Consider the following 13,136-nt stretch of genomic DNA (forward strand, 5'->3'; position numbering starts at 1 on the left):
ACTCACTGTCTGGGTTGAGGCAAGGGATTTAGACTTCAGTGGAAGCAGAGCTGATCTGCCTGACCTTCAGCTGGAGAAAATCAGTTCCATAAACACATCGCATCTGGATCTGGCCCAATTTACACCCAGGATCTCACCAAGAATGGCCAAGTACTTGTGCCACTCCTTCTGGTTCAGACTTTTGCCTTTGAAATGTGATTTTTATTGTCCCATTCCATCCTGGTATCACCCTGCCCACAGTATAATGCCTTGGTGGCCTAAAAGTAAATGTTTCTCTACTCCTCAGTTGTGATAGACCCCAAAACCAGTGCACCTGGTGCTGTGTCACTGAGACATTTCTCAGTGAATGAATCTTCCATGACTTATATGGACTTAACCCACTGTTCTTGAAGCTCATAATTGAGCAAAATCTGGTGGTAATCCAGTTACACTGCATAGCAGTTCCACTTACATAAACCTTGCCATATTTGATTTTGAGATTGATCTCAAATCAGATCTGGATGTATTGAAATTTCAAGCAGCCCTCACTAGTCCTCAGGAGACCATCACCTCACACAGATTTTCTTATATTTTCCTTAAAAACTAATTATTATGCCTTGAATCACAAGACAGGCCATAAAGTGCAAGTTCCTGACTCCTTCTGAGGAGTAGAAGGAAGGTAGGCATAAGGTTTGTGACCCAAAACAAATCAGAACAGAATCTTCTAGTCTTTGCCTATGATCACTTTAGGTCTACAAATAAGATAAATTGCAAATGCAAGGTTTGGCTCACATGAACACTGGCATCAGACACAGCAAGCTCTTGTAGCTGCCAGCTTGCATAAGAAATGACAGAACATTTTAACAAGTGACTGAGCATGCTGCAAAGGGATCTGGATTGGCAGGTTGATGTGTGGAGAGTGATGGGTGGGGAAGATTTTGAATTGAAGATACATAAAGCTCACTAGTGCAAGAGGAAGCTTTATGCTTTCAGGCACATCTGCAAAAAAAAAGCAAAAAAAAGTAGGCGGACTGAAAGTAACCTGAATCCAACACCATTTTTGTTTGACCATCATCAAGGTGAAATTACTGCAAATAGCTACCAAGAAACAAGTTTTCATTATTCTAGTTTTTACTTCAATGACACGAAAATTCTAAACAAAGCATCAAATGAAATTTAGTGATACTGTCCTAGCTTGAGAAACACACAAGAAAGTCAGTTTTTTTCCTTGCAGGCTGCCCTTCCCATTAGGACTTTAAGGACATTTCACCTTTGTCTCCTCAATATTTACATTTTTCACACCACTTGCTGGAGATGTTGCTAATTGAGCAGAGGAATGAGCTGGGACAGGGACCTTCTGTGGTGCTGGTATAAGGAAATAAAGGATAAAACAATTATAAGGAAATTATAACAAAATTATAACAAAAATTATAACAAAATTATAACCAAAAAAAATTATAACAAAAATAAGGGGGGGATCATGCAAAGGAAGGAAGTAAGAATGGCTTGAGGAGAAGGAAAATATCTTCTCTGCCATCTTTTAGAAAAGGAAATAGACAATAATACCCAAAGAGGCAGTCAAGTCCTCAGTGGGACTCTGAAGACAATATTTGTTGTCAAAAGGGACTGGTTTTGGTGCCAGCAATCCCATATGGAGGGTGTATTCATAAAAGTAACTTGATCATTACCTTATTGTAATGTCAGAAGGTGGATTAGATAACTGATCTTAAATTTTAAAAATACACGTCAAATGACATTTAATGACATTACATTAAATTTCAAAATAAGGCTGTGACCTTAAGAATAATTACAAGGTGACAGAAATGCCATGGCTTAACAAACTGGCACACTTCACCCAAATCACCCTCCTGGCCCTCGTGCACAGCCTCAGCCAGAGGCAAATGCACAGAAAATTGATTTAGCTGTGCTCACAGGGACAGAGGGTTAACAGAAGTCCCATTATTTCTCATGGGACATGGCAAATTGCTGCAGCTCAGTGCTGCACAGCAACCAGTGACAGCACATCCTCTGTGCTTGGAGGTGTGCTGGGCTATGGAATTATGGCCCAAGTCCTCAGCTCTGAGACACACAGCAGGGAACAACATGTGAGGCACAAATGGATGGTGGAAAAAGTGGAAAGGAAAGGGATAGATGGAGTGACACCACAAGAAAAAAAAAAAGAAAGAAAGACTGAGCAAGGAGCAAATTAACATTGGAAGTGAGGGAATAATTTAACCAAAATAAAAAGAGAACTGTGTAGCTAATGAGCATCAATTCCTTTATTTTCTGAAATGCATAATAGTGAAAAGTTTTGAATTACCTCGAGACTCTCCAAACCAAGAAATTCATGGTGAAAAAGGACCAACAGTGCACCACAGGATCCACAGGTGGTGACTATTTTCTGCTTAATGTGTTTTTCTCACTGTCTTTCTCCCCTCCCTCTCTTTTCTATTTCTTTCTCTCTCTGCCTCACATTTGCTGTTAAATAAAATCTGTATTACTGACTTCTGGGCATGGTCTCATCTGCACCTTCCAGCAGAGGCATCTTTCAATAATTAACAATACCCCTCACAGTTCATTTAAAACAAAAAGACAATAAAGAAACTGAATTTTTTTTTTTTTTTTGAAGGGACAGTCCAAGGTCATCGAATCCAAGCCCCAGCAAGGAGCAGGAATCTCTGCAACCAGGCCAAGTTCCTCAGAGTCCCATTCAACCCAACCATGAAAGTTTCCAGGGAGAGGGAATCTATCACCTCTCTGGGCAAGTTGTGCCAGTGTTCCACTGTCAGAATCTGTGCTATTAATGATCCCAAGATTGTAGAAAGTCTCTGTATTTCTGCCCCAATGCCAAAGCAGAAGCCATAATTGGTCTGTGCTGGTTTCCAGGTTGTTTATTCTGTTTATCTCTAACATGTTCTGCTGCCCTGCCCAGCTCTGTCCTGCAGGGCAGCGTGTGGGGCTCTGCCCTCAGTGGGATGTGACAAACATTAAATACCAGAAACTCCCTGGGCTGCATTTACAATAACGTGCCAATATCTGTCACCTACGTTGGACAGTGTGTCCCCAGCCTGAACCAACAGAAAAATGCCAACACCACAGTGAAACATGGAGGGCATGAAGAAGGAGAAAAAGGCCAAGGCACACCCAATTTCCTCCATCTTGTGTCCTTTGGACCCCTAATCTAGAATCCTAAAATTTTACTTTTGTACCCACTGTGTACTGAGAGCTTGTAATTCATGCTGTAAGATTGAAAACTCTTTTCCATGGGCAGAGATCACAGACAGTGTCTCTGGGGGCTCTGTCCACGGGGATTCGTGACCCCTGCCAGGGTCCCAGACCTTCCAGGGCAGCCAGAGGGAAGCTCTGGATTCCCACATTCCACCACCCTATTTGTCAAAAACATCTTCCTTATATCTAATCTAAACCAATCCTTTGTCAGCTTAAAACCTCCTATTGCAACTGGCCCTGCTAAAAATTTGGTGCCCCATAACTCCTCTATAAGGTTGACATGTTTGTTTTCCTCTCTCTATCTGCTTTTCCCATCTGGTTTGGTACCACTATTTATGTCATTTTTAACAGCCACCCTCCTCCCCCTCTGTGCTGCATAGATTTTTCAGGCTGGCAAGGAAAGCAAAGCCAGTGTAAAGCTCAGTGAGCACTGCCACAGCACCACAGGTCTCCCCAGGCTGAGGAGAGCTTCAGCAAGAGGCAGGTGCCATATGGAGCATCTTCATCTCCTGGTGCTGCAGTCTTTGCTGGGCCTCCAAAAGACACATGGGAAGCATGAGCTGCTCTCACACATATTTCCCTGCTCCATACACACACATATGAATTTATTCAATCCAAGTGAAAGCTTTGGGTAAGGGTAGCAGCAGGACTGCTGAGGAACCCCAGCAGGACGTGTAATTCTGATCCCATGGGCAGAATGAAAGGTTTGATTGGCAGCCCTGAAAGGCAGGCTGTAGATTTGGTACAAGCTGCCTGATGATCAAAAGCCAAAAATATCCCTGTTATTAATAATAATGAATCACAGGGAGAAGCATGAGCGGGCACAGGCTCCTCAACCATTTGCACAAGTCACACTCACTACTAGGAGGGAAAAATAAACAGAAAATCAGAGGAAATGGGGAAAAGCAGAAGGCAAAAGCAAATATGGCAACTGGATTTTAAGGGCTTTTATTGAGGAAGTCCTAAGGTGTGTTTTCCTGGACCTGACCTGGCTATTCCAGAGCATATCTGTGCAGAATTCAGATGGATGAGATCTTTTCCCTCCCAGCTTGTTGCCAAAAGGCTGCAGAGTCCTGAGGCCAGGCTTTCCTTAGCAGACTGTTGGATTTGCTGCATGGTCTGAGCTGCACATGTTTCATTGCTGCTGCCCCTCTGCCTTCCAAGGGATGAAGGAACTCCTCAATGGACCCACAGAGGCCACAGGGACCCCACTTCAGCCCTGAAAGAGGGAAGGATGCAGCTATGATGAAACTGTGCTTTGGGAGAAGAAACTGGAGGGTGCACAGACACACAGGGGTGGGGAGACGCCCAAAGTCCCTGACAAAGGGACAAGTGAGGAGTCTGGATTTGCTGTGCATCTCATTGACACACAGAAGATGATGGGTGTCTAGTCCTGTCCCCTCATAGCCTCATTTATTGGCTTCATGACCCTGTGAAAACCATTTAAATTTAAGAAGGCTCATCTAGCTCTACTCCACAGGGCTGTCCTGAGGCTAAATCCATCAGGGAGGCCAAGGCACTCAGGACCAGGCCTGGCTGACTGGAAGTGATGGCAATGAGGAACCTCACATGCTTATAAACTCTGTAACCACACACACAAGCACTGTCTTACAGGAAAAAATAATCCTGAATCACAAGTGATGGTGAATATTTCACTAACCATACTCTCCTGAATAATGTCAGAACCTCCTGCTTTCCCAGAAAGTTCTCCTGGGAACTCTGGCTCTTTCCTAAACTCAAACCCTTCCTGAGATAATACACAGGGATACTCAGCTCTCTGAAATCTGCCTTAATGGGCACAGTCTTAACGGATGCAGTAAGAAATGCTCTCCTGGATGCAACACATGCACAGAGCAAGGGTTTCCAAGGCATTTGGAAAGTACCATCCACAAAAAATTGGAACTGACTTTGCCAGATCAGGCCATGCCACAAAGCCATGACTTAGATGGAAATTGTCATCTGCATCTGGAGTATGTGTGGTGACTTCCATGCAATAGCAATAAAGCTTAAATCTGAGATATTCCCACTATTTGCAAATTCAGCTTCTGCACAGAGTGGGAGGTTGAAAACTTTAACATCCAGTTCTTAAAGCTCTGTACTTTGGCCTGCAGTGCTTAAGCTGATGAAGACCAGAGACACGTAACATCTGAGCAATTAATGTTAAAAAGAATAAAAAGAGAGTCTTTGAACAGGCAGGTTCCTCAGCATTAGCCTTTTGAAAATGGCCCAGCAAACCCTTAAGAGCACAGGCTTGAAAGGACAATAGTGATCATGATCAAAAGTGACTGTAACCTCTTCCTTCTTCACATTTCAATCAGTAAGGAGAAAAAGGGAGCACACACTCACACCAAGTCTTGAGAAGCTTTTCCAGGCTTTGGGTTGAATACTGTAGTGAAATCCATTTTGCAGATGGGATCTCTTGTCTATACCCTGGCTTTCATGGAATGCAGCAATACACAATGTCCTTCTCTGGTTTAGCCATTCCTGAAGCAGAGTCTCCATCTTTGCAGGGATCCTACACCTCTATCAAAGCCACTTTGTGCCCCTACCTGACTCTGCATTTGTCAGTGTAATAAAAATAATGGTCCAACTCATCTAACACTGAAGTCAGAGGAAGAACAACAAAAAAAATTAAACAAAAGACATTAGATAGTCCATCTTCAGAGTGGTGTTTTATTAGCCTTTGCTCTCCTGGTGAATCTAAATCCTCATGCATGAAGCCTATGATTACACCCAGTGGGGAAATTCAGATTTATGTTAGCATAGAGAAAGAAGACCAAGTTATAATTTGTATCACGTGGCATAAATATATTCAATAAATGCAAAGGACTGCAGGATCTGACCCTCTGTTAAATCGAGTCTTCACTTCTGTCTTTTAAAACCAATGAGAGATCCATTATTAATGAAGAACAAAGACAAAAATCTGAGCAGCTGGTGCATGCACAAGCTATCCTAAAATTGGTTGATGAATTATATGATGAGATTAATTACATTCTGGAAGCTGATGTTAGGGACCTTTCTTGATCCCAAACCCATCGGGGGACAATGATGCAAGCACTCAGGCCACCCACATTGGTTCCTGGAAGCTTGTGTGGATTTTTGTGACCATTTACAAATTGGTGAGTGTGTGTGATTGAATGGGCACATCAAGCATGCAGCAGTGCAAATCCACAGCTGCAGGCAGTCACGATGTAATTTGCCTTAGCATCCAATTAGTAGCCACCATGCAGCCAGAGCATGGACAGCAGCGTTTCTCTGGGTGTCAGCTGCCTCTGCAGCCTGTTGTGCCCAGGGAAGGCAGCAATGCCCTCTCATCAAAAGAGAGGTCAGTCTTAGCAGAGCATGCAGGAAAATATCTTATCCAGCTCTCTCTCTGCTGGAAATTAGCACTAATCTGGGAAGAATAATGTTTATCTCACCTGGCAATCTGTAATTACATCATGGCATGCTGATAGTCTGCTCTACCACTAAAGATGCTGTCCTGGAGTCTTTACAGGAGAGGCAAATTCCAAAAGGAAACTCATCCCAGCACTCTGAGGCACCTATAGCAGGACAGTTTCATCAGCCTAAAAGGGCAGCTGAGTTTCAAGACCTACTTTTACAAAGAGAGTAGAGCAGGGTATAATGCAACTTCAAAACAGAAACTCCTTGTGAAAGCAACACTTAGTTTCTTAATGCAAAAATGCTCCTGTTTAAGCATTGCCAAACAAATTAAATCAACAAACTTTTGCAAGAGGGACTTAACTCTGATGGTTGGATCTCAAGGACACGGCATCCCAAGGCACTGGAGTTGATGTTTATGCATTATAATGCAAGATCTCTACAAAGACCCATTGTAGTGGAACTATCTAGGTCTTCAGCCACATAAAGATTCTCCTAATCCTGAATTAATCTATTCTCCTGAAACCAAGATTATTATGCAGGAGGAAAAAAAAAATGCCTGAAGTTTTTCTAAATATGAATAACCAACTAACTAAATAAGTACATTAATAACTGGGGTGTGTCTGTGTGCCTCAACACTCAAAGGCAGGTTTGATAAAGAAAGGTCATGTCCATATGAAAATGATATTACATGCTTGGTAGCGCTGATACATTTCTGAATGTCTTTAGTGCAGGAACTAATGAAAATAAAATTCACAATGTGAAAACACAACAGAATATTGTCCCCTAACAAGCATAGATAAATAATTTTTTTTTCTACACCAGAATTCACCTCTGACATCACATAAAGCAAAAATTACAGCAAAATCTGTCATGCCTTGCTGGTCTGATATCTTTGGTCTCCTAAATATCACTCCCCTTAAAAGTGACCAGCTGAGCTGTTCATGTGCCCTAACCAGTACAAATATTGCTTAATTGATTCTCTAACTGTATTTTTGATAGACCAGTAATTGCCTCCAATGCTGAGATAATGCAGAGAAGTACTACAGTCACTCCTCTAGTGTTATGCTATTGTTCTTCATCACAAACATGTTTAATTTGTTATACAGAATGTCTTTATGGATTTTTTTAAAATTGGTTATTCATATCGGTCTCTGAGCCTTACTAACAGCAAGCTTCACACACTGCTTCCAGTGCAAAGTGTTAATGAAGTGACTGAGTGGATAAAGCAGATAAAGGCTTCATTTGTCTCATGTGCTACAGGGAGATCAGTTTCAGGAGGGAGAGGAACATCTCTGGAAACCCTACATCTCTCAAGAATCTATAAATTCACCTACAAACATAGAGAGAGCCATCTGATTCTTGACTGAGGAATTTCTTGCTTTCTCTACCTTGTGGTTAAACTCAAGGTCCTGCACATCACACCTTGGGTCTATCAGAGTTAATAACTCCAATTTTGGATATTCTATCTGAACCTCTTGCAATGGTGGGACATCCAGCCATGTGGTTTTTGGAGACAAGTGAGTGTCTCTGTGCACCAGCTCTTCCTGGTGCATTCATTCCCCTTTTTTATTTTGGGGTAGAGCTCCTTCTCCTTCTCAAAATGCTCCCTATCCTAAACACCATGGACCTGCCACAAAAGGTTTGGGTAACCTTGATTCTTGTTAATAGATCCCTCAGTGTGGATTAGAGTGAAATAACACTGAAAAATCCATGTTTGTAAAGATACACACGGGTTAATTGTAGAACTATTTGGTTACACAGCAAAACAGGTATGAGGCCATTTGGTAGCCATTTCAGTAGCCATTTCTCACAGGAGGGGTGGGAGATCATTCTTATCTTTTTGGCTGATAAAACAGGATATAGGACACTTTGCTGAGATGTGGAAGACCCGGCTTCACATTCTTCAGAACCAGCCAGCAGATCTGCCTGGATCTCAGGAAGTGAGAAATCTCACTGAGATGTGATTTCAAACCCATAAGGCAGGCACCCCACTGAAAGCCAGGCTGGCACTGCAAAACCAAACATGACTCACTGGAAAAAAATAGGCCAAAATCCCATGCCAATTCCATTTCCTCAGATTCCATAAAATGGAGTTCTGCTGAAATAGGAGCCAGGCTAATGTAGCTATCCCAAACCATCTGAGTAAAATTATCTCTCCAGAAGAATAAAGGAGTTTGTGGGGAGAAAAAAGGAAAGCATGAGAATAGATCAATTTAGTTGGGCACCTTACAAAATAAAAGACCTTCTACTACTTTATTTCTGATACAAGTCTTGGGGAAAATAATGGAGCCTGTGTCATTCTGGTTTTAGTATTGTGCACCCTTTAAAATGTAGATGAAAATCTACCTTTTCAGAAAGGTCAGCTGTGACTCAACCACTATTTTTATGTTGTTCTGCAAATTGTTACAGTGAATCACTGTGTACTTTCCCTCACATCCATAGACATTTTATGTTTCTTCATCCCTTGTCCCCCAAAGTAAAAGCAGTCTAGACTGAGAAATGCAGTGGGTAATTTGTTCATTTTATGTGGAAGGAAAGCAAAAATACCTTAATATTGTGAGGAGCATCTGTTTTCCTTCAGCCAAGGTTTCCTATGGAGCATAAAGGTCAAACCAATTTGATTAAAGGAAATTTCTACCACCATTAATTTCAGCCTCCTTTTGGTACAAACACTTACTTGAGTGAGTCAGAAGAAAATCTGACTAAAATGAGCTCACCAGAAAGTCTGTGGGCTCCTTCTGAGGTGAATGTGAAGTATCCTGAGCCCAGCTGAGCTTTAGGAAGGAAGCTTTTTACCATATAAAGTATACAATTTTTACCATATATAAGTATAAGGTATAAAAACACATTACAATATTTGAGTAACACATTATGAGCCAATGTGCCATTTATGTATTCTGAGATTACCACATTAATATGATGCTTTCAGGCTAAACAGAACTAGGTTTTGGGCACCATTAGCCATTCCTATTGATTTCATGGAGAAAAAATTTGACTTTTTTCTTTCTTCTTTTGGTCTTCTCTCTCTTCTCTTGAGCTCTTGCTACTCAACAGATATGTGTCAGATAGGAAGATTCAAAAGGAAATGTTAGAGTGGATAAAACAGAACTGATTGTTGAGAAGCCAGTTCTACTCTATTATAATCCATATATTTATTTTTATCTTGATTGCATTAAGTCCAGTTCTCTTTTGAAATTCTGTTTATTATTTTAAATTGCGTTTATCATCTTGAGATTTCCTCTCAGGCTACTGCAAATATAAAACCATTAATATGTGGGAGTTTTAGGTATGCACAGTATTTGGGCTTGTATATTTACCTAAATAAAATATTTACTTTTCTTGAGTATTTACACCAATAAAATTGGAACCCACAATGATCTTATGCAGTGTCTTTAGGCACTAAGAGGCAGACAGCCAGAAAGAAAGAACTGATAGTCTGCAAAAATTGATGCCATTTAAAACTCTGGAATAAAACATTTGGCCTAAGCAATGCTTTCCTTCTCCTAAAAATAAATATTTTTAAATTATTCTTCTTATTGAGTAGAAAACCCTCAAAGTTCAAGGATGTATGAGAAGCCTACCTAAATTTGATTTATCCTTCTCAAAACAGCCCAGCTGTAGAGCTTGCAGATTTTGTACCTCCTAGACAAGCACTCACTATTTTTTACTAAATTCATCCTGTGTTTACAAAACCTGCATAGGAACTCAGGGAAAGTCTGTGATTTAGATGACTGCATTAACTGCATTAAGGAGAGTTTAAAATGCCATTTTATGTGCTTGCAGACAGGATGGAAAGGGGGGGCCAGTGAGATAGTCCAAAAGATTCAATATTTAGTATCTTGAGAAGAACATCCCATGTCTGCTTTCAAGACCAGAAAAGCTGGATGTGCTTAGGACTGAACAAAGTCTCAACAGGAGTACTAGAAGAGGAAAAGGCTTCTGGATGAGACTAACTCTGTTGCTGTGTGAAGATTTGTGATTCTACTGTTCATATTTCACATTATTCTGGCAACAATCTGAAGGATGAAACAAGTAAACCTCGCCCTGAATTCCTTCACAGGTTGTGGCAAATATGACACCTAGAGAAACATTTGTAGTCAGGAGCTCTGTTTCTTACTAGAGGAACGTATTTTGACAGGTTTTAATGCATAAAAATTGTTGTTGGGGTCTTTAGCTGATTGTAGTAGTCAATCCTTAAACCTCTGCTAAGTGATTATCATTAGCAAATGTTTGCCAGTGCTAACTACAGAGAATACATGGGTAACACTAATTAGGAGAGAGAGGAAACTGAAGATTTTCTTGCTGTTTTCAGTTCAACTATTAATAATATTTATTCTATGCATTACAATAGCAGAGATGGAGGCACCCTTGAGCTAAGCACTAAGCAAACAGCAAACATTAGAAAGTCCTTGCCATACAGGACCATACCAGCTAATTAAACAAGACTGACAAGGAATTGGACAGGCAGCTGATGTGAAAACAAAGCCTCAGGTCACATAACAACAGAGCTATGTATAGAGCTTAAACACCATCTTTTTGTTATGAGCTGCTGTGTCAAAGGAGCTCCACCAATGTGGCACAGGATAAAGCAGGATAAATCATCAAAGGGCTTTGTGGTGGTGAGGGCAATTTGCACCAGCAATGAGAAGGGCATCTGCAGTGCTGAAATGATCTGTTGTAGAACATAAAGCACTGTAACAACAGAAGGACACTTTCATTGCTGGGCAAAAAAATGAAATCATAAAAGTAAAATCGAGGGCATGTTTATATCCGGAGGAGCAGGGCTTGATCAAAAGTAATTAAGTTCAATTCTTCAGGTATTGTCACTAAACTGTGAGCAACAAGAGAAAGGAAATATGTTTTAAATGATGCTATAATTCATAACATTTGGTGGAGGTTGTTCTCATTTAACCTAAGCCATTCAGTTAAAAGAGGCACACAATAATAAAATGGAACAGATTCATCCATCATTAATCAGATCAATCCAAAAGAGAGTGCCATCATTTGGAGCATGCTTTACAGCAATAAAGCAGTGACATACCAGAATTGACAAATATTATTAATCATTTGAAACAGAACATAAGGTGATGGCAGCTGCATCTATGATCACTGCACTTAAAATCCAGCATTCCCCTTCCAAATGTAAACCAAATTGTTTGTCTTTGACAAAGAGGTCTCCTCAGATGCCAATAACAGCCTTGCAGCTCTGTAGGTGACCGTGTATTAACTGGAGATCCATTTTCAGAGTCACCCTGCAGGTTGTGTGTGGGTGCAGTTTGTACCTACAGAATGAATTGGGGAGGAAAATCTGAGGTGAGAAACCAGAAAGGACAAATGCAATCTCACAAAAGTAGGGCTGCTGTAAAGTCAGACAGAAAATATTAGCTTCAGCCTTGAAATTAGGCACCTTCATGCGCGCTCACCTTCTGCACCCAAGTCTTGTCTCTGGATTCTGATGTTCTACATGACCAAAGGATTCCTGTTTCAGTCTAACCAGGAGCTTGGATTGAAATTTCTTAGGTGTGAAAAGCACTGACTGGATGTGTCTCTTCTGCTTGGAAATTAAACACCTGCTAGGCTTAGGGGGAACTCTACAACTAGGAAACTGCAAAGAATGTGAAGAGAGAAAAACTGCCCATGACTCCTCAAAAAACAGGAGTGAGGAGGCACACCACACTTTGGGGTGGCAGGTTTGAACTTCAAAAAGAGGACTGTCATGCTATCCATACAGCACATACTTATATCAAGGAAGCTCCTCTGCTGCAGGCCAGAATTGGGGTAAAAATGGGCAAAAGTGGATAGGAGGCCAAGCAGGAGAAGTAAAAGTGATAGTCCAATCTCCATTCCAGAAAACCATGATACCAATAATTGTGGGAACTGAAAGAGCATGGGAAGAACAATTTTTCTTTCTTTTCTTTTCTTTTCTTTTCTTTTCTTTTCTTTTCTTTTCTTTTCTTTTCTTTTCTTTTCTTTTCTTTTCTTTTCTTTTCCTTTTCTTTTCTTTTCTTTTCTTTTCTTTTCTTTTCTTTTCTTTTCTTTTCTTTTCTTTTCTTTTCTTTTCTTTTCTTTTCTTTTCTTTTCTTTTCTTTTCTTTTCTTTTCTTCTTTTCTTTTCTTTTTTTCTTCCCTTCCCTTCCCTTCCCTTCCCTTCCCTTCCCTTCCCTTCCCTTCCCTTCCCCAACCACAGCTGGTGGTGTCAGGGGTAGGATATGGGTCTGAGTAGCTCAGAAAAATTCTTAATCTTCTCTGGTCTCATTTTACTCCCTGAGGAGCAGAGATGTCTTTTCTTCACAAACAATTTTAAGGTAATGGAAATGGCCCGTCATCACTCCTGTCACTAACTTTTGGTTCGGAGCTTTTGCTTAAGACTCAGAAATTCTTCGAATTATGCTGAAAATAATGGGAAAATTCCACATTTTACTTAGATGATGCAGTTTATGGCTCAATTCCCTTGGGAAGAAAATGTTCTGAGAATAGGAGCTATGGTAGCGTGCATTATTAAAAGTGGTAATATTGGACAGGAGTTGGAATGCTTCCAGTTCATAC

This window comes from Lonchura striata, chromosome 4 (genome assembly GCF_046129695.1).
Source record: "Lonchura striata isolate bLonStr1 chromosome 4, bLonStr1.mat, whole genome shotgun sequence".
In the NCBI taxonomy this organism is placed as follows: Eukaryota; Metazoa; Chordata; class Aves; order Passeriformes; family Estrildidae; genus Lonchura; species Lonchura striata.